The sequence below is a fragment of the Bufo gargarizans genome, chromosome 7, assembly GCF_014858855.1.
Source record: "Bufo gargarizans isolate SCDJY-AF-19 chromosome 7, ASM1485885v1, whole genome shotgun sequence".
Classification (NCBI taxonomy): Eukaryota; Metazoa; Chordata; class Amphibia; order Anura; family Bufonidae; genus Bufo; species Bufo gargarizans.
Window position 1 is genome coordinate 172,951,090 of NC_058086.1, and position 19,344 is coordinate 172,970,433.

Genomic DNA, 19,344 nt, shown 5'->3' on the forward strand with positions numbered 1-19,344 from the left:
GGGGAACTGAGGAGGCAGAAACATTGTGTGGGGGCACTCAGGGGGCATAATTACAGTGTAGGGGCACTAAGGGGCAGAACTACTGTGTGGGGGCACTAAGGGGCATGACAACTGTGTGGGGATACAAAGGGGACATAACTACTGTGTGGAGACACTAAGGGGCAGAACTACTGTGTGGAGGCACTAAGGGGGCAGAACTTCTGTGTGGGGGCCCAAAGGCGGCAGAACTTCTGTGTAGAGGCACTGAGGGGGCATAACTACCGTGTGGGGGCACTAAGGGGCATGACAACTGTGTGGGGATACTAAGGGGACATAACTACTGTGTGGGGACACTAAGGGGCAGAGCTACTGTTTGGGGGCACTAAGGGGGAAGAACTTCTGTGTGGGGGCACTGAGGGGGCATAACTACTGTGCGTAGCGGCACTAAAGGGGTATAACTACTGTGTGGGGCCACTGAGGGGGCATAACTACTGTGTGGGGACACTAAGGGTGGATAACTACTGTGTGGGGGGCACTAATGGGGCATAACTACTGTTTGGGGGCATTGAGGGGGCATAACTACTTGTGGGGGCTCTAAGGGAGCATAACTACTGTATGGGGATTCTAAGGGGGTAAAACTACTGTGTGGGGGCACTAAGGGGGCATAACTGCTGTGTGGGGGCATTAAGGGGTCATAACTACTGTATGGGGATACTAAGGGGGCAGAACTACTGTGTGGGGGCACTGAGGGGGCGTAACTACTGTGCAGGGCACTAAGGAGGCATAACTTCTGTGTATGGGCACTAAGGGGGCATTACTACTGTGTGGGGGTACTATAGGGCATAACAACTACTGTTCGGGGCACTGAGGAGGCAGAAACGCTGTGTGGGGGCACTGAGGGGGCATAATTGCAGTGTAGGGGCACTAAGGGGCAGAACTACTGTGTGGGGGCCCTAAGGTGGCAGAACTTCTGTGTAGGGGCACTGAGGGGGCATAACTACTGTGTGGGGGCACTAAGGGGACATAACTACTGTGTGAGGACACTAAGGGGCAGAACTACTGTGTGGGGACACTAAGGGGGCAGAACTTCTGTATGGGGGCACTGAGGGGGCAGAACTGCTGTGTTTAGTGGCACTAAAGGGGAATAACTACTGTGTGGGGCCACTGAGGGGGCATAACTACTGTGTGGGGTCATTAGGAGGGCATAACTACTGTGTGGGGTCACTGAAAGGGCATAGCTACTGTGCAGGGCACTAAGGAGGTATAACTACTGTGTGGAGACACTAAGTGGGCATATCTACTGTGTTGGGCACTATGGGGGCATAACTTCTGTGCGGAGCGCTAAAGGCGCATAATGACTGTGTGGTGGCACTGAGGGGTCATTACTACTGTGCGTGACACAGAGGTGGCATAAGTAGTGTGTGGGGGCACTAAGAGGGCATAACTACTGTGTGGGGACACTAATGGGGCAGAAGTACTGTGTGGGGGAACTAAGGGGGCATAACTACTGTGTGGGGACACTAAGGGTGCAGAACTACTGTGTGGGGGCACTGAGGGATCATAACTACTGTGTGGGGCACTGAGGGACATAATTACTGTGTGGGGTCACTAAGGAGCATAACTACTGTGTTGGGACACTAAGGAGGCATAACTACTGTGCGAGGGCACTGTGGGGGCATAACTACAGTGCAGTGCACTGAGGGGGCATAACCGCTGTGTGGGGGCTCTATGGGGCAGAACTACTGTGTGGGGGCACTAAAGGCGCATAAGTTCTGCATGGTTGACACTAAGGGGGCAGAACTACTATGTGGGGGCACTAAGGGGGCATAAATACTGTGCGGGGGCACTGAGGGGGCATAACTTCTGTGTAGGGGCACTGAGGCGCATAACTACTGTGTGGGGGCACTAAAGGCGCATAACTTCTGTATGGTTGACACTAATGGGGCAGAACTACTATGTGGGGGCACTAAGGGGGCATAACTACTGTGTAGGGGCACTGAGGGGCATAGCTACTGTGTGGGGGCACTAAGGGGCATAACTACTGTGTGGGGACACTAAGGGTGGAGAACTACTGTGTGGTGGCACTAAGGGGGCATAACTACTGTGTGGGGGCACTGGGGGGGGGCAAAACTAATTGTGGGGGCACTAAGGGGGCATAACTACTGTATGGGGATTCTAAGGGGGCATAACTACTGTGTGGGCGTAGTAAGGGGGCATAACTACTGTGCGGGCACTAAGGGGCATAACTGCTGTATGGGGGCTCAATGCGGGCATAACAACTACTGTGCGGGGCACTTAGAGGGCAGAACCACTGTGTGGGGGTACTAAGGAGGCATAACTGCTGTGTAGGGGCATTAAGGGGCAGAACTACTGTTTATGGGCACTAAGGGGGCAGAACTACTGTGTGAGGGACAATAGGGCATAACTACTGTGTATGGGCACTAAGGGGGCATAACTACTGTTTGGGGGCACTGAGGGGCAGAACTACTGTGTGGGGGAACTAAGGGGAAATACTACTGTGTGGGACACTTAGGGTGCACAACTACTGTGTGGGGGCACTGAGGGATCATAACTGCTCTGCGGGGCACTGAGGGGCACAACTACTGTGTGGGGGCACTAAGGGGCATATCTACTGTGTAGGGGCACTGTGGGGGCATAGCTACTTTGCAGGGCACTGAGGGGGCATACTACTGTGTGGGGGGCTCTATGGGGCAGAACTACTGTGTGTGGGCAATAAGGGGGCATAACTTCTGTGTAAGGACTGTAAGTGGGCAGGACTACTGTGTGGGGGCACTAAGGCGGCATAACTACTGTGTGGGGGCACTGAGGGGGCATAACTACTGTATAGGGGCACTGAGGGGCATAGCTACTGTGTGGGGGCACTAAGGGGCATAACTACTGTGTGGGGACACTAAGGGTGGAGAACTACTGTGCGGTGGCACTAAGGGGCCATAACTACTGTGTGGGGGCACTGGGGGGGGGGGCAAAAATACTTGTGGGGGCACTAAGGGGGCATAACTACTGTATGGGGATTCTAAGGGGGCAGAACTACTGTGTGGGCGTAGTAAGGGGGCATACCTACTGTGCGGGCACTAAGGGGGCATAACTGCTGTATGGGGGCTCAATGCGGGCATAACAACTACTGTGCGGGGCACTTAGAGGGCAGAACCACTGTGTGGGGGTACTAAGGAGGCATAACTGCTGTGTAGGGGCATTAAGGGGCAGAACTACTGTTAATGGGCACTAAGGGGGCAGAACTACTGTGTGAGGAACGATAGGGCATAACTACTGTGTATGGGCACTAAGGGGGCATAACTACTGTTTGGGGGCACTATGGGGCAGAACTACTGTGTGGGGGAACTAAGGGGAAATACTACTGTGTGGGATACTTAGGGTGCACAACTACTGTGTGGGGGCACTGAGGGGTCATAACTGCTCTGCGGGGCACTGAGGGGCATAACTACTGTGTGGGGGCAGTGAGGGGGCATAACTACTGTGTAGGGGCACTGAGGGGCATAGCTACTGTGTGGGGGCACTAAGGGGCATAACTACTGTGTGGGGACACTAAGGGTGGAGAACTACTGTGTAGTGGCACTAAGGAGGCATAACTACTGTGTGGGGGCACTGGGGGGGGCAAAACTAATTGTGGGGGCACTAAGGGGGCATAACTACTGTATGGGGATTCTAAGGGGGCAGAACTACTGTGTGGGCGTAGTAAGGGGGCATAACTACTGTGCGGGCACTAAGGTGCATAACTGCTGTATGGGGCCCAATGCGGGCATAACAACTACTGTGAGGGGCACTTAGAGGGCAGAACCACTGTGTGGGGGTACTAAGGAGGCATAACTGCTGTGTAGGGGCATTAAGGGGCAGAACTACTGTTAATGGGCACTAAGGGGGCAGAACTACTGTGTGAGGGATGATAGGGCATAACTACTGTGTATGGGCACTAAGGGGGCATAACTACTGTTTGGGGGCACTGAGGGGCAGAACTACTGTGTGGGGGAACTAAGGGGGAATACTACTGTGTAGGACACTTAGGGTGCACAACTACTGTGTGGGGGCACTGAGGGGTCATAACTGCTCTGCGGGGCACTGAGGGGCATAACTACTGTGTGGGGGCACTAAGGGGCATATCTACTGTGTAGAGGCACTGTGGGGGCATAGCTACTTTGCAGGGCACTGATGGGGCATACTACTGTGTGGGGGGCTCTATGGGGCAGAACTACGGTGTGTGGGCAATAAGGGGGCATAACTTCTGTGTAAGGACAGTAAGTGGGCAGAACTACTGTGTGGGGGCACTAAGGCGGCATAACTACTGTGTGGGGGCACTGAGGGGGCAGAACTACTGTGTGGGGGCACTAAGGTGGCATAACTACTGTGTGGGGGCACTTAGGGGGCATAACTTCTGTGTGGGGGATCTGAGGGGGAATACCTACTGTGTGGGGCTCTGATGGGACATAACTACTGTGTAAGGGCACTGAGGGACAGAACTATTGTGTGTGGGAGCACTAAGGGGGCATAACTACTGTGTGGGGACACTAAGGTGCAGAACTACTGTTTGGGGGCACTAAGGGGGCATAACTACTGTGTGGGGGCACTGAGGGGGCATAACTACTTGTGTGGGCACTAAAGGGGCATAACTATTATGTAGTTGCACTAAGGGGGCATAACTACTGTGTGGGGGCATAATGGGGGTATAACAACTACTGCGGGGCACTGAGAGGGCAGAACCACTATGTGGGGGCCCTAAGAGGGCAGAACTTCAGTGTAGGGGCACTAAGGGGGCAGAACTACTATGTGGGGGCACTAAGGTGGCATAACTGCTGTTTTTGGGCACTAAAGGGGTATAACTACTGTGTGGAGGCACTGAGGGGGTATAACTACTGTGTGGGAGCACTTGGGGGGCATAACTACTGTGTGGGGGCACTGGAGGGGCATAACTACTGTGTGAGAGCACTAGGGGGCATAACTACTGTGTGGGGGCACTGATGGGGCATAACTACTGTGTGGGGGCACTAAGGGTGCAGAACTACTGTGTGGGGGCACTGAGGGGGCATATCTACTGTGTGATGATACTAAGGGGGCAGAACTGTGTGGGGGCACTAAGGGTGCATAACTTCTATGCGGGGCACTAAAGGGGCATAGCTTCTGTGCGGAGCGCTAAATGGGCATAACTACTATGTGGTTGCACTGAGGGGTCATAACTACTGTGCCTGGCACTGAGGGAGCATAAGTAGTGTGTGGGGGCACTAAGGGGGCATTACTACTGTGTGGGGGCACTGAAGAGGCATAACTACTGTGCAGGGCTCTGGTGGGGCATAACTACTGTTTGGGGCCACTGAGGGGCAGAACTACTGTGTGGGGACACTAAGGGGGCATAACTACTGTGCGGGGCACTGAGGGGCATAATTACTGTGTGGGGTCACTAAGTGGCATCACTATTGTGCGGGGGCTCTGTGGGGGCATAGCTACTGAGGAGGGCACTGAGAGGGCATAACTACTGTGTATGGGCTCTATAGGGCAGAACTACTATGTGGGGGCACTAAGGGCGCATATCTTCTGTGTGGGTACAATAATTGGGCATATCTACTATGTGGGGGCACTATGGGGCATAACTACTGTGCAGGGCTCTGATGGGGCATAACTACTGTGTAGGCGCACTGAGGGCCATAACTACTGTGTAGGGGCACTAGGGGGGCATAACTACTGTGTGGGGACACTAAGGGTGGAGAACTACTGTGTGGGGGCACTAAGGGGGCATAACTACTATTTGGGGGCACTGAGGGGGCATAACTACTTGTGAGGCTCTAAGAGAGCATACAGACGTGGACAAAATTGTTGGTACCCTTTGGTCAATGAAAGAAAAAGTCACAATGGTCACAGAAATAACTTTAATCTGACAAAAGTAATAATAAATTAAAATTCTATAAATGTTAACCAATGAAAGTCAGACATTGTTTTTCAACCATGCTTCAACAGAATTATGTAAAAAAATAAACTCATGAAACAGGCATGGACAAAAATGATGGTACCCCTAGAAAACACAGAACATAATGTGACCAAAGGGACATGTTAATTCAAGGTGTGTCCACTAATTAGCATCACAGGTGTCTACAACCTTGTAATCAGCCATTGGGCCTATATATATGGCTCCAGGTAATCACTGTGTTGTTTGGTGATATGGTGTGTACCACACTCGACATGGACCAGAGGAAGCAAAGGAAAGAGCTGTCTCAAGAGATCAGAAAGAAAATTATAGACAAGCATGTTAAAGGTAAAGGCTATAAGACCATCTCCAAGCAACTAGATGTTCCTGTGAGTACAGTTGCACATATTATTCATAAGTTTAAGATCCATGGGACTGTAGCCAACCTCCCTGGACGTGGCCGCAGGAGGAAAATTGATGACAAATCTAAGAGACGGATAATCCGAATGGTAACAAAAGAGCCTAGAAAGACTTCTAAAGAGATTCAAGGTGAACTTCATGCACAAGGAACATCAGTGTCAGATCGCACCATCCGTCGTTGTTTGAGCCAAAGTGGACTACATGGGAGACGACCAAGGAGGACACCATTGTTGAAAACGAATCATAAAAAAGCAAGACTGGAATATGCCAAACTACATGTTGACAAGCCACAAAGCTTCTGGGAGAATGTCCTGTGGACAGATGAGACAAAAATCGAAGTTTTTGCCAAGGCACATCAGCTGTATGTTCACAGACGAAAAAATGAAGCATATCAAGAAAAGAACACTGTCCCTACTGTGAAACATGGAGGAGGCTCTGTTATGTTCTGGGGCTGCTTTGCTGCGTCTGGCACAGGGTGTCTTGAATCTGTGCAGGGTACAATGAAATCTCAAGACTATCAAGGAATTCTAGAGAGAAATGTACTAGCCAGTGTCAGAAAGCTTGGTCTCAGTCGCAGGTCATGGGTCTTGCAACAGGACAATGACCCAAAACACACCGCTAAAAACACCCAAGAATGGCTAAGAGGAAAAAATTGGACTATTCTAAAGTGGCCTTCTATGAGCCCTGACCTCAATCCTATTGAGCATCTTTGGAAGGAGCTGAAACATGCAGTCTGGAAAAGGCACCCTTCAAACCGGACACAACTGGAGCAGTTTGCTCATGAGGAGTGGGCCAAAATACCTGCTGAGAGGTGCAGATGTCTCATTGACAGTTACAGGAAGCGTTTGATTGCAGTGATTGCCTCAAAAGGTTGCGCAACAAAATATTAAGTTAGGGGTACCATCATTTTTGTCCATGCCTGTTTCATGAGTTTATTTTTTTACATAATTCTGTTGAAGCATGGTTGAAAAACAATGTCTGACTTTCATTGGTTAACATTTATAGAATTTTAATTTATTATTACTTTTGTCAGATTAAAGTTATTTCTGTGACCATTGTGACTTTTTCTTTCATTGACCAAAGGGTACCAACAATTTTGTCCACGTCTGTAAGTACTGTATGGGGCATTAAGGGGGCATAACTGCTGTACGAGGCACTAAGGGGGCATAACTATTGTGTAGGGACACTAAGGGGCAGAACTACTGTTTGTGGGCACTAAGGGGGCATAACTACTGTGTGAGGGACAATAGGGTATAACTACTGTGTAGGGGCACTAAGGGGCAGAACTACTGTGTGCGGGCACTAAGGGGGCATAACTACTGTGTGTGGGCCTTAAGGTGGCATTACTTCTGTGTAGGGGCACTGAGGGGGCAGGACTACTGTGTGGAGGCACTAATGGGCATCTAGCACCCTCGCACCCCTCCAATCTATCCTCAACTCTGCTGCCCGACTAATCCACCTCTCACCTTATTATTCCTCTGCCTCTCCCCTCTGCCAATCCCTTCACTGGCTCCCCATTTCCCAACGAATCCACTTCAAAGTACTGACAAACACATACAAGGCCGTCCATAACCTGTCCCCTCCCTACATCTCTGAGCTACTTTCCTGATACCTCCCCACACGCACTCTCCGATCCTCACAAGACCTCCTTCTCATCTCTTATCGCCTCTTCCCACAATCGCCTCCAGGATTTCTCCCGTGCATTCCCCATACTCTGGAACTCGCTGCCCCAACATATCAGACTCTCACCGACAGTGGAATCCTTAAAAAAAAAACTGAAAACCCACCTCTTCAGACAAGCCTACAACCAGTGACCCTGCTGCCTCTATACCGCCACGACCTGCTTCACCCGCCCCTACTGCGTCCTTCTCCCATACCATGTAGATTGTAAGCCCCCACGGGCAGGGCCCTCTCTCCTTCTGTACCAGTCTGTAACTCATCTTGTTTATGATTAGTACAATTGTCTGTTATGTATGTGCACCGCTTATCACATGTACAGCGCTATGGGAGGAATGGCGCTTAAATAATAAATAATAATAATAATAACTTCTGTGTGGGGGCACTAAGGGGGCATAACTACTGTGTGGGTCACTAAGGGGGCAGAACTAATGTGAGGGGGCACTAAGGGGGAATAACTACTGTTTGGGGCACTAAGGGGGCATAACTGTGTGGGGATACTAAGGGGACATAAATATTGTGTGGGGACACTAAGGGGGCAGAACTACTGTGTGGGGACACTAAGCAGAACTACTGTGTGGTGGCACTGAGGGGGCATAACTACTGTGTGTGAGGGCACTTAAGGGGTATAACTACTTTGTGGGGCCACTGAGGGTGCATATCTACTGTGTGAGGTCACTAGGGGGGCATATTTACTGTGTGGGGGCACTGAGGGGGCATAGCTACTGTGTAGGGAACTAAGGGGGTAAAACTACTGTGTGGGGACACTAAGTGGGCATATCTAATGTGTTGGGGCACTAAGGGGGCATAAATACTGTGTGGGGGCAGTAAGTTGGCAGAACTACTGTGTGGGGGCACTGAGAGGGCATAACTACTGTGTCATGACACTAAGGGGGCAGAACTGTGTGGCGCTAAAGGGGCATAATTACTGTGTAGTGGCACTGAGGGGTCATAACTACTGTTCGGGGCACTGAGGGGGTATTAGTAGTGTGTGGGAGCACTAAGGGGGCATAACTACTGTGTGGGGGCAATGAAGGGGCATAACTTCTGTGCGGGGCCCTGATAGGGCTTAACTACTGTGTGGGGGCACTGAGGTGCAGAACTACTGTGTGGGGGAACTAAGGGTACAGAACTACTGTGTGTGGGTAGTGAGGGGTCATAACTACTGTGCGAGGTACTGAGGGACATAATTAATGTGTGGGGTCACTAAGGGGCATAACTACTGTGTGGGGGCACTAAGGGGACATAACTACTGTGCGAGGGCACTGTGGGGGCATAGCTACTGTGCAGGGCACTGAGGGGGCAGAACTATTGTGTAGGGGCTCTATGGGGCAGAACTACTGTGTGGGCACTAAGGGGTATAACTACGGTGGGAGGGACAATAGGGCATAACTACTGTGTAGGGGCACTAAGGGGGCATAATTACTGTGTGGGGGCACTAAGGGGGCATAACTACTGTGTATGTACACTAAGGGGGCATAACTACTGTGTGGGGGCACTGAGGGGCAGAACTACTGTGTGGGAGAACTAAGGGGGCATTTCTACTGTATGGGGATTCTAAGGGGGCAGAACTACTGTTTGGGTGCACTAAGGGGGCATAACTGTTGTGCAAAGCACTATGGGGGCATAACTACTGAGTAGAGACAGAAAGGGGCAGAATTACTGTTTGTGGGCACTAAGGGGGCATAACTGCTGTGTGAGGGACAATAGGGCATAACTACTGTGTAGGGGCACTAAGGGGCAGAACTACTGTGTGCGGGCACTAAGGGGGCATAACTACTGTGTGTGGGCCTTAAGGTGGCATTACTTCTGTGTAGGGGCACTGAGGGGGCAGGACTACTGTGTGGAGGCACTAATGGGCATAACTTTTGTGTGGGGGCACTAAGGGGGCATAACTACTGTGTGGGTCACTAAGGGGGCAGAATTAATATGAGGGGGCACTAAGGGGGAATAACTACTGTTTGGGGCACTAAGGGGGCATAACTGTGTGGGGATACTAAGGGGACATAAATATTGTGTGGGGACACTAAGGGGGCAGAACTACTGTGTGGGGACACTAAGCAGAACTACTGTGTGGTGGCACTGAGGGGGCATAACTACTGTGTGTGGGGGCACTTAAGGGGTATAACTACTTTGTGGGGCCACTGAGGGTGCATATCTACTGTGTGAGGTCACTAGGGGGGCATATTTACTGTGTGGTGGCACTGAGGGGGCATAGCTACTGTGTAGGGAACTAAGGGGGTAAAACTACTGTGTGGGGACACTAAGTGGGCATATCTACTGTGTTGGGGCACTAAGGGGGCATAAATACTGTGTGGGGGCAGTAAGTCGGCAGAACTACTGTGTGGGGGCACTGAGAGGGCATAACTACTGTGTCATGACACTAAGGGGGCAGAACTGTGTGGCACTAAAGGGGCATAATTACTGTGTAGTGGCACTGAGGGGTCATAACTACTGTTCGGGGCACTGAGGGGGTATTAGTAGTGTGTGGGAGCACTAAGGGGGCATAACTACTGTGTGGGGGCAATGAAGGGGCATAACTTCTGTGCGGGGCCCTGATAGGGCTTAACTACTGTGTGGGGGCACTGAGGGGCAGAACTACTGTGTGGGGGAACTAAGGGTACAGAACTACTGTGTGTGGGTAGTGAGGGGTCATAACTACTGTGCGAGGTACTGAGGGACATAATTAATGTGTGGGGTCACTAAGGGGCATAACTACTGTGTGGGGGCACTAAGGGGACATAACTACTGTGCGAGGGCACTGTGGGGGCATAGCTACTGTGCAGGGCACTGAGGGGGCAGAACTACTGTGTAGGGGCTCTATGGGGCAGAACTACTGTGTGGGCACTAAGGGGTATAACTACGGTGGGAGGGACAATAGGGCATAACTACTGTGTAGGGGCACTAAGGGGGCATAATTACTGTGTGGGGGCACTAAGGGGGCATAACTACTGTGTATGTGCACTAAGGGGGCATAACTACTGTGTGGGGGCACTGAGGGGCAGAACTACTGTGTGGGAGAACTAAGGGGGCATTTCTACTGTATGGGGATTCTAAGGGGGCAGAACTACTGTTTGGGTGCACTAAGGGGGCATAACTGTTGTGCAAAGCACTATGGGGGCATAACTACTGAGTAGAGACAGAAAGGGGCAGAACTACTGTTTGTGGGCACTAAGGGGGCATAACTGCTGTGTGAGGGACAATAGGGCATAACTACTATGTAGGGGCACTAAGGGGACATAATTACTGTGTGGGGGTACTAAGGGGGCATAACTACTGTGTATGGGCACTAAGGGGGCATAACTACTGTGTGGGGGCCCGGAGGGGCAGAACTACTGTGTGGGAGAACTAAGGGGTCATTTCTACTGTGTGGGGACACTAAGGGTGCAGAACTACTTTTTGGGGGCACTGAGGGGTCATAACTACTGTGCGGGGCACTAATGGGCATAGTTACTGTGTGGGGGCACTAAGGGGCATATCTACTGTGTGGGGGCACTAAGGGGGCAGAACTGTGTGGGGCACTAAGGGGTCATAACTTCTGTGCGGAGTGCTAAATGGGCATAACTACTGTGTGGTGGCACTGAGGGGTCATAACTACTGTGCGGGGCACTGAGGGGGCATAAGTAGTGTGTGGGAGCACTAAGGGGGCTTAACTACTGTGTGGGGGCAATGAAGGGGCATAACTACTGTGCGGGGCTCTGATGCGGCATAACTACTGTGTAGTTGAACTGAGGGGCAGAACTAGTGTGTGGGGGCACAAAGGGGGCATATCTACTGTGTGGCGGCACTGAGGGGGCATAACTACTTGTGGGGGCACTAAGGGTGCATAACTACTGTATGAGGATTCTAAGGGGGCAGAACTACTGTGCGGGGGCACTAAGGGGGCATAACTACTGTAAAGGGGCACTGAGGGGGCATAACTATTGTGTAGGGGCACTAAGCGGGCATAACTACTGTGTGGGGGTACAATTGGGGCATAACAACTACTGTGCGGGGCACTGAAATGGCAGAACCACTGTGTGGAGGTACTAAGGATGCATATCTACTGTGTAGGGACACTGAGGGGCAGAATTACTGTTTGTGGGCACTAAGTGGGGAAAACTACTGTATGAGGGACAATAGGGCATAACTACTGTGTGGCGGCACTAAGGGGGCATAACTACTGTGTATGGGGACTAAGGGTGCATAACTACTGTGTGGGGGCACTATGGGGCAGAACTACTGTGTAGGGGCTCAAAAGGGGCATAACTACTTTGTGGGGATACTAATGGGTAGAACTACTGTGTGGTGGCACTAAGGGGACATAACTACTGTGTGGGGGCACTGAGGGGGCATAACTACTGAATGGGGATTCTATTAGGGCAGAACTACTGTGTTGGGGCAATAAGGGGGCTTAACTACTGTGAAGGGGCACTGAGGGGCATAATAATTGTGTAGGGGCACTAAGGGGGCATAAATTCTGTTTGGGGGCAAAATGAGGGCATAACAACTACTGTGCAGGGCACTGAGAGGTTAGAACCATTGTGTGGGGGCACTAAGGGGGCATAACTACTGTGTAGGGGCACTAAGGGGCAGAACTACTGTTTGTGGGCACTAAGGGGGTATAACTACTGTGTGAGGGACAATAGTGCACAACTACTGTGTGGGGGCACTAATGGGGCATAACTACTCTGTGTGGGCACTAAGGGGCAGAACTACGGTGTATGGGCACTAATGGGGCATAACTACTGTGTGGGGGCACTATGGGGGCATAACTACTGTGTAGGGGCTCTAAAGGGGCATAACTACGTTGTGGGGATAATAAGGGGGCAGAACTGCTGTGTAGGGCCACTAAGGGGGCATAACTACTGTGTTGGGACACTAAGGGGGCAGAACCACTGTGTTTGGGCACTAATGTGTGGGGGCACTGAGTGGGCATAACTACTGTGGGCGGCACTGAGGGGGCATAACTATTGTGGGTGGCACTGAGGGGGCATAACTACTGTGTGGGGCACTGAGGGGGCAGAACTTCTGTGTAGGGGCACTAAGAGGGCAGAACTGCTGTGTGAGGGGCACTAAGGGGACATAACTACTGTGTGGGGGCACTGAGGGGGCATAACTACTGTGTTGGGGCACTAAGGGGGCATAACTACTTTATGGAGACACTAAAGGGGCATAACTATTGTGGTTGGGCACTAAGGGGGCATAACTACTGTGCGGGGCACTGAGGGGGCATAATCAATGTGTAGGGGCTCTAAGAGGGCATAACTACAATGTGGGGGCACTAAGGGGGCAGAACCACTGTGTGGGGGCACTAAGGGGACGGTCAGGATTGGGTATGTTAAAGGCGTGGCTTAGTGTAAAAAAACGGTACACTCTCTGCTGATAATATCACTGCTGTGCATGTACCCAGGCCACGTGTGGCATTTGTGGTGCGGTGTAATCCACAAACCATCATCCGATATTCTCTAATGCTTGATGTTTCCCAAATTGTCTTTTTGGGAAGATTCACCGTAAACTTTCACATTTTGACACTGAGTTTTAATGTAGATTTATACCTTTTACATTAGCCATATTCTGTGAATGTTTCAGGCTGTATAGCCAGGCATCCAGGGGGGTTATGTTTGTCCCGCCTCCCTGGAGGAGTTATGTTTGTCCCGCCTCCCTGGGGGAGTTATGTTTGTCCCGCCTCCCTGGAACAGTTATGTTTGTCCCGCCTCCCTGGAGGAGCTATGTTTGTCCCGCCTCCCTGGAACAGTTATGTTTGTCCTGCCTCCCTGGAAAAGTTATGTTTGTCCCGCCTCCCTTGAGGAGTTATGTTTGTCCTGCCTCCCTGGAACAGTTATGTTTGTCCCGCCTTCCTTAGTTTTCTCATGCAGCAGCACCCAGGGAGACTTACTTTTGTCCCCCTTGTAGTCAGTGAGGAGGAGGAGCCTGAGGATCTCTGTGGGAGGATGAAGAAGAGGCAGAATGGAGACTAGTGATCTGATGTGTGTGCAGGAGAACTACAAGCTCCAGCAGAGGCCTCCTGTACAGGAAGCAGGCAGATAGCTTGTGCAGGTAAGAACTGAGGTGTTACTATGACAACCGACCAACATCCAGCATCCATGAATGTGAAAGATGCAGAGCTGTGATTGTTCACCACTATTCTGTCATACGGCCGTCTGATGTCAGTGACAGAAGATGGCCGCCTGGTGTCACTGACAGAACTGGTAGAAGATGGCCTCCTGGTGTCACTGACAGAACTGACAGAAGATGGCCGCCTGGTGTCACTGACAGAACTGACAGAAGATGGCCGCCTGGTGTCACTGACAGAACTGGTAGAAGATGGCCGCCTGGTGTCACTGACAGAACTGACAGAAGATGGCCGCCTGGTGTCACTGACAGAACTGACAGAAGATGGCCGCCTGGTGTCACTGACAGAACTGACAGAAGATGGCCGCTTGGTGTCACTGACAGAACTGACAGAAGATGGCCGCCTGGTGTCACTGACAGAACTGGTAGAAGATGGCCGCCTGGTGTCACTGACAGAACTGGTAGAAGATGGCCGCCTGGTGTCACTGACAGAACTGACAGAAGATGGCCGCCTGGTGTCAGTGACAGAAGATGGCCGCCTGGTGTCAGTGACAGAAGATGGCTGCCAGGTGTCATTGACAGAAGATGGCTGCCAGATGTCATTGACAGAAGATGGCTGCCAGATGTCATTGACAGAAGATGGCCGGCCGGTGTCAGTGACAGAAGATGGCCGCCCGGTGTCACTGGTAGAAGATGGCCGGCCGGTGTCACTGGGAGAAGATGGCCGGCCGGTGTCACTGGGAGAAGATGGCCGGCCGGTGTCACTGGGAGAAGATGGCCGCCTGGTGTCACTGGTAGAAGATGGCCGCCTGGTGTCACTGGTAGAAGATGGCCGCATGGTGTCACTGGTAGAAGATGGCTGCCTGGTGTCACTGGTAGAAGATGGCCGCCTGGTGTCACTGGTAGAAGATAGCTGCCAGATGTCAGTGACAGAAGATGGTCGGCCGGTGTCAGTGACAGAAGATGGCCGCCTGGTGTCACTGGGAGAAGATGGCTGCCTGGTGTCACTGGTAGAAGATGGCCGGCCGGTGTCACTGGTAGAAGATGGCCGGCCGGTGTCACTGGTAGAAGATGGCCGGCCGGTGTCACTGGTAGAAGATGGCCGGCCGGTGTCACTGGTAGAAGATGGCCGGCCGGTGTCACTGGTAGAAGATGGCCGGCCGGTGTCACTGGGAGAAGATGGCCGGCCGGTGTCACTGGGAGAAGATGGCCACCTGGTGTCACTGACAGAAGATGGCCGGCCGGTGTCAGTGACAGAAGATGGCCGCCTGGTGTCACTGATAGAAGATGGCCGGCCGGTGTCACTGACAGAACTGACAGAAGATGGCCGGCCGGTGTCAGTGACAGAAGATGGCCGCCTGGTGTCACTGATAGAAGATGGCCGGCCGGTGTCACTGGTAGAAGATGGCCGGCCGGTGTCACTGGTAGAAGATGGCCGCCTGGTGTCACTGGTAGAAGATAGCTGCCAGATGTCAGTGACAGAAGATGGTCGGCCGGTGTCAGTGACAGAAGATGGCCGCCTGGTGTCATTGACAGAAGATGGCCGGCCGGTGTCAGTGACAGAAGATGGCCGCCCGGTGTCACTGGTAGAAGATGGCCGGCCGGTGTCACTGGGAGAAGATGGCCGGCCGGTGTCACTGGGAGAAGATGGCCGGCCGGTGTCACTGGGAGAAGATGGCCGCCTGGTGTCACTGGTAGAAGATGGCCGCCTGGTGTCACTGGTAGAAGATGGCCGCATGGTGTCACTGGTAGAAGATGGCTGCCTGGTGTCACTGGTAGAAGATGGCCGCCTGGTGTCACTGGTAGAAGATAGCTGCCAGATGTCAGTGACAGAAGATGGTCGGCCGGTGTCAGTGACAGAAGATGGCCGCCTGGTGTCACTGGGAGAAGATGGCTGCCTGGTGTCACTGGTAGAAGATGGCCGGCCGGTGTCACTGGTAGAAGATGGCCGGCCGGTGTCACTGGTAGAAGATGGCCGGCCGGTGTCACTGGTAGAAGATGGCCGGCCGGTGTCACTGGTCGAAGATGGCCGCCTGGTGTCACTGGTCGAAGATGGCCGCCTGGTGTCACTGGTCGAAGATGGCCGCCTGGTGTCACTGGTCGAAGATGGCCGCCTGGTGTCACTGGTCGAAGATGGCCGCCTGGTGTCACTGATAGAAGATGGCCACCTGGTGTCACTGACAGAAGATGGCCGGCCGGTGTCAGTGACAGAAGATGGCCGCCTGGTGTCACTGATAGAAGATGGCCGGCCGGTGTCACTGACAGAACTGACAGAAGATGGCCGGCCGGTGTCAGTGACAGAAGATGGCCGCCTGGTGTCACTGATAGAAGATGGCCGGCCGGTGTCACTGGTAGAAGATGGCCGGCCGGTGTCACTGGTAGAAGATGGCCGCCTGGTGTCACTGGTAGAAGATGGCCGCCTGTTCTGCTGATAGAAGATGGCCGCCTGGTGTCAGTGATAGAAGATGGCCGCCTGTTCTGCTGATAGAAGATGGCCGCCTGGTGCCGCCGATAGAAGATGGCTGCCCCACCAATTTTTATGAAACGTGCTGTGAGTTACAGAAAATCACAAAAAGTCACTCGTTTCTGGGCAACACCTGGCTTTCTGGTGTACAACATTGATCAATTCACCCCTTTGTATTTTCATTTCTCACCATTTGATCTCTGCCTGCTGCCAACGAATGGAAGCCTTATTTCCATTCAGAAGCTGATAACCTGAGCTGACCTCATGCTTCTCACACAGTGGTTTCCTAATCTCACAACCCTCGTCCACAGAAACACTAACAATCACATCCAGAGATATAGATAAAGGGGCAGATATGAGATGATGAGGTATACTGAGGGCAGATATGAGATGATGGGGTATACTGAGGGCAGATATGAGATGATGGGGTATAATGAGGGCAGATATAAGATGATGGGGTATAATGAGGGCAGATATGAGATGATGGGGTATAATGAGGGCAGATATGAGATGATGGGGTATACTGAGGGCAGATATGAGATGATGGGGTATACTGAGGGCAGATATGAGATGATAGGGTATACTGAGGGCAGATATGAGATGATTGGGTATACTGAGGGCAGATATGAGATGATGGGGTATACTGAGGGCAGATATGAGATGATGGGGTATACTGAGGGTAGATAAAGGGGGCAGATATGAGATGATAGGGTATACTGAGGGCAGATATGATTTGATGGGGTATACTGAGGGCAGATATGAGATGATGGGGCATACTGAGTGCAGATATGAGATGATGGGGTATACTGAGAGCAGATAAAGGGGCAGATATGAGATGATGGGGTATACTGAGGGCAGATATGAGATGATGGGGTATACTGAGGGCAAATATGAGATGATGGGGTATACTGAGGGCAGATATGAGATGATGGGGTATACTGAGGACAGATATGAGATGATTGGGTATACTGAGGGCAGATATGAGATGATGGGGTATACTGAGGGCAGATATGAGATGATGGGGTATACTGAGGGCAGATATGAGATGATGGGGTATACTGAGGGCAGATATGAGATAATGGGGTATACTGAGGACCGATATGAGATCATGGGGTATACTGAGGGCAGATATGAGATGGTGGGGTATACTGAGGGTAGATAAAGGGGGCAGATATGAGATGATGGGGTATACTGAGGACAGATATGAGATGATTGGGTATACTGAGGGCAGATATGAGATGATTGGGTATACTGAGGGCAGATATGAGATGATTGGGTATACTGAGGGTAGATAAAGGGGGCAGATATGAGATGATGGGGTATACTGAGGACAGATATGAGATGATTGGGTATACTGAGGACAGATATGAGATGATGGGGTATACTGAGGACAGATATGAGATGATTGGGTATACTGAGGGCAGATATGAGATGATTGGGTATACTGAGGGCAGATATGAGATGATGGGGTATACTGAGGGCAGATATGAGATGATGGGGTATACTGAGGGCAGATATGAGATGATGGGGTATACTGAGGGCAGATATGAGATCATGGGGTATACTGAGGGCAGATATGAGATGGTGGGGTATACTGAGGGTAGATAAAGGGGGCAGATATGAGATGATAGGGTATACTGAGGGCAGATATGATTTGATGGGGTATACTGAGGGCAGATATGAGATGATGGGGCATACTGAGTGCAGATATGAGATGATGGGGTATACTGAGAGCAGATAAAGGGGCAGATATGAGATGATGGGGTATACTGAGGGCAGATATGAGATGATGGGGTATACTGAGGGCAAATATGAGATGATGGGGTATACTGAGGGCAGATATGAGATGATGGGGTATACTGAGGACAGATATGAGATGATGGGGTATACTGAGGACAGATATGAGATGATTGGGTATAATGAGGGCAGATATGAGATGATGGGGTATACTGAGGTCAGGACAGGAAGGACAGGTCTGAGGGTAGATGTGATGGACGCAGGGGCTTTGGTCTTGGATCCTGACATCCACAATGTGATCTTTTATGTGACGCTCAGGGGATCATTCACAGAACACGCCACAGCTCAGCACATGGACCACTGACTGCAGCACAGGAGCTCTGCTGCCGCCTAGTGGAGCCATGGGGTAATGCCAGCAGCTGAGAAGATGACCTGCATCCCATGTACCAGGAGTAGCTGACATACCTGTTGTATCACCAACCAGCTCGTCTAATACATGTGGGACACAAGGGGGTGCACCCTACATTGGGGTCACTCCTCTGTGTGTATCTGCCCCTGTCTCCACCGAATACTTTGCTTCCTAAACATGTATATCCCATGAACGTGGTCCTGCCCAGTAAGAAAGGACGCAGCCTGTGGCATCATTCCGCCTAACATTGGCATTTATTGTATGTGAAGCCTGGCATCAAACCACTAGAGACTAACTGTACAATGGACCGTGGTCCCTGGATGGGGCTCTTACTTTATAAAAATACATACATTGAGGAGCAGCACAGGGTTAAGCATCTACAGAAGCAGCAGGTCCACCCCATGAATGTGGAGAATGGGTGGGCCTGACAGTGGGGCCCCTGTGTTACCAGAACTGACCCTCCATGAATCACAGGGCCACATCTGGAGGCTGCTAAATACAGTGCATTATAAACAGACGTGCAGCTCCCCGTTCAGAGATGTGCCTTTAACTGGGGGATCAGTGAGGTGTTGGGGGTCTCTGTACGGAGGGGCCCTCCTCGTGTCCTGCTCTGCAGCTGTCCAATCTTCTGCCGAGACAATGATGGACGCTCTGGGCGTCTACTGCTGGAGTCTT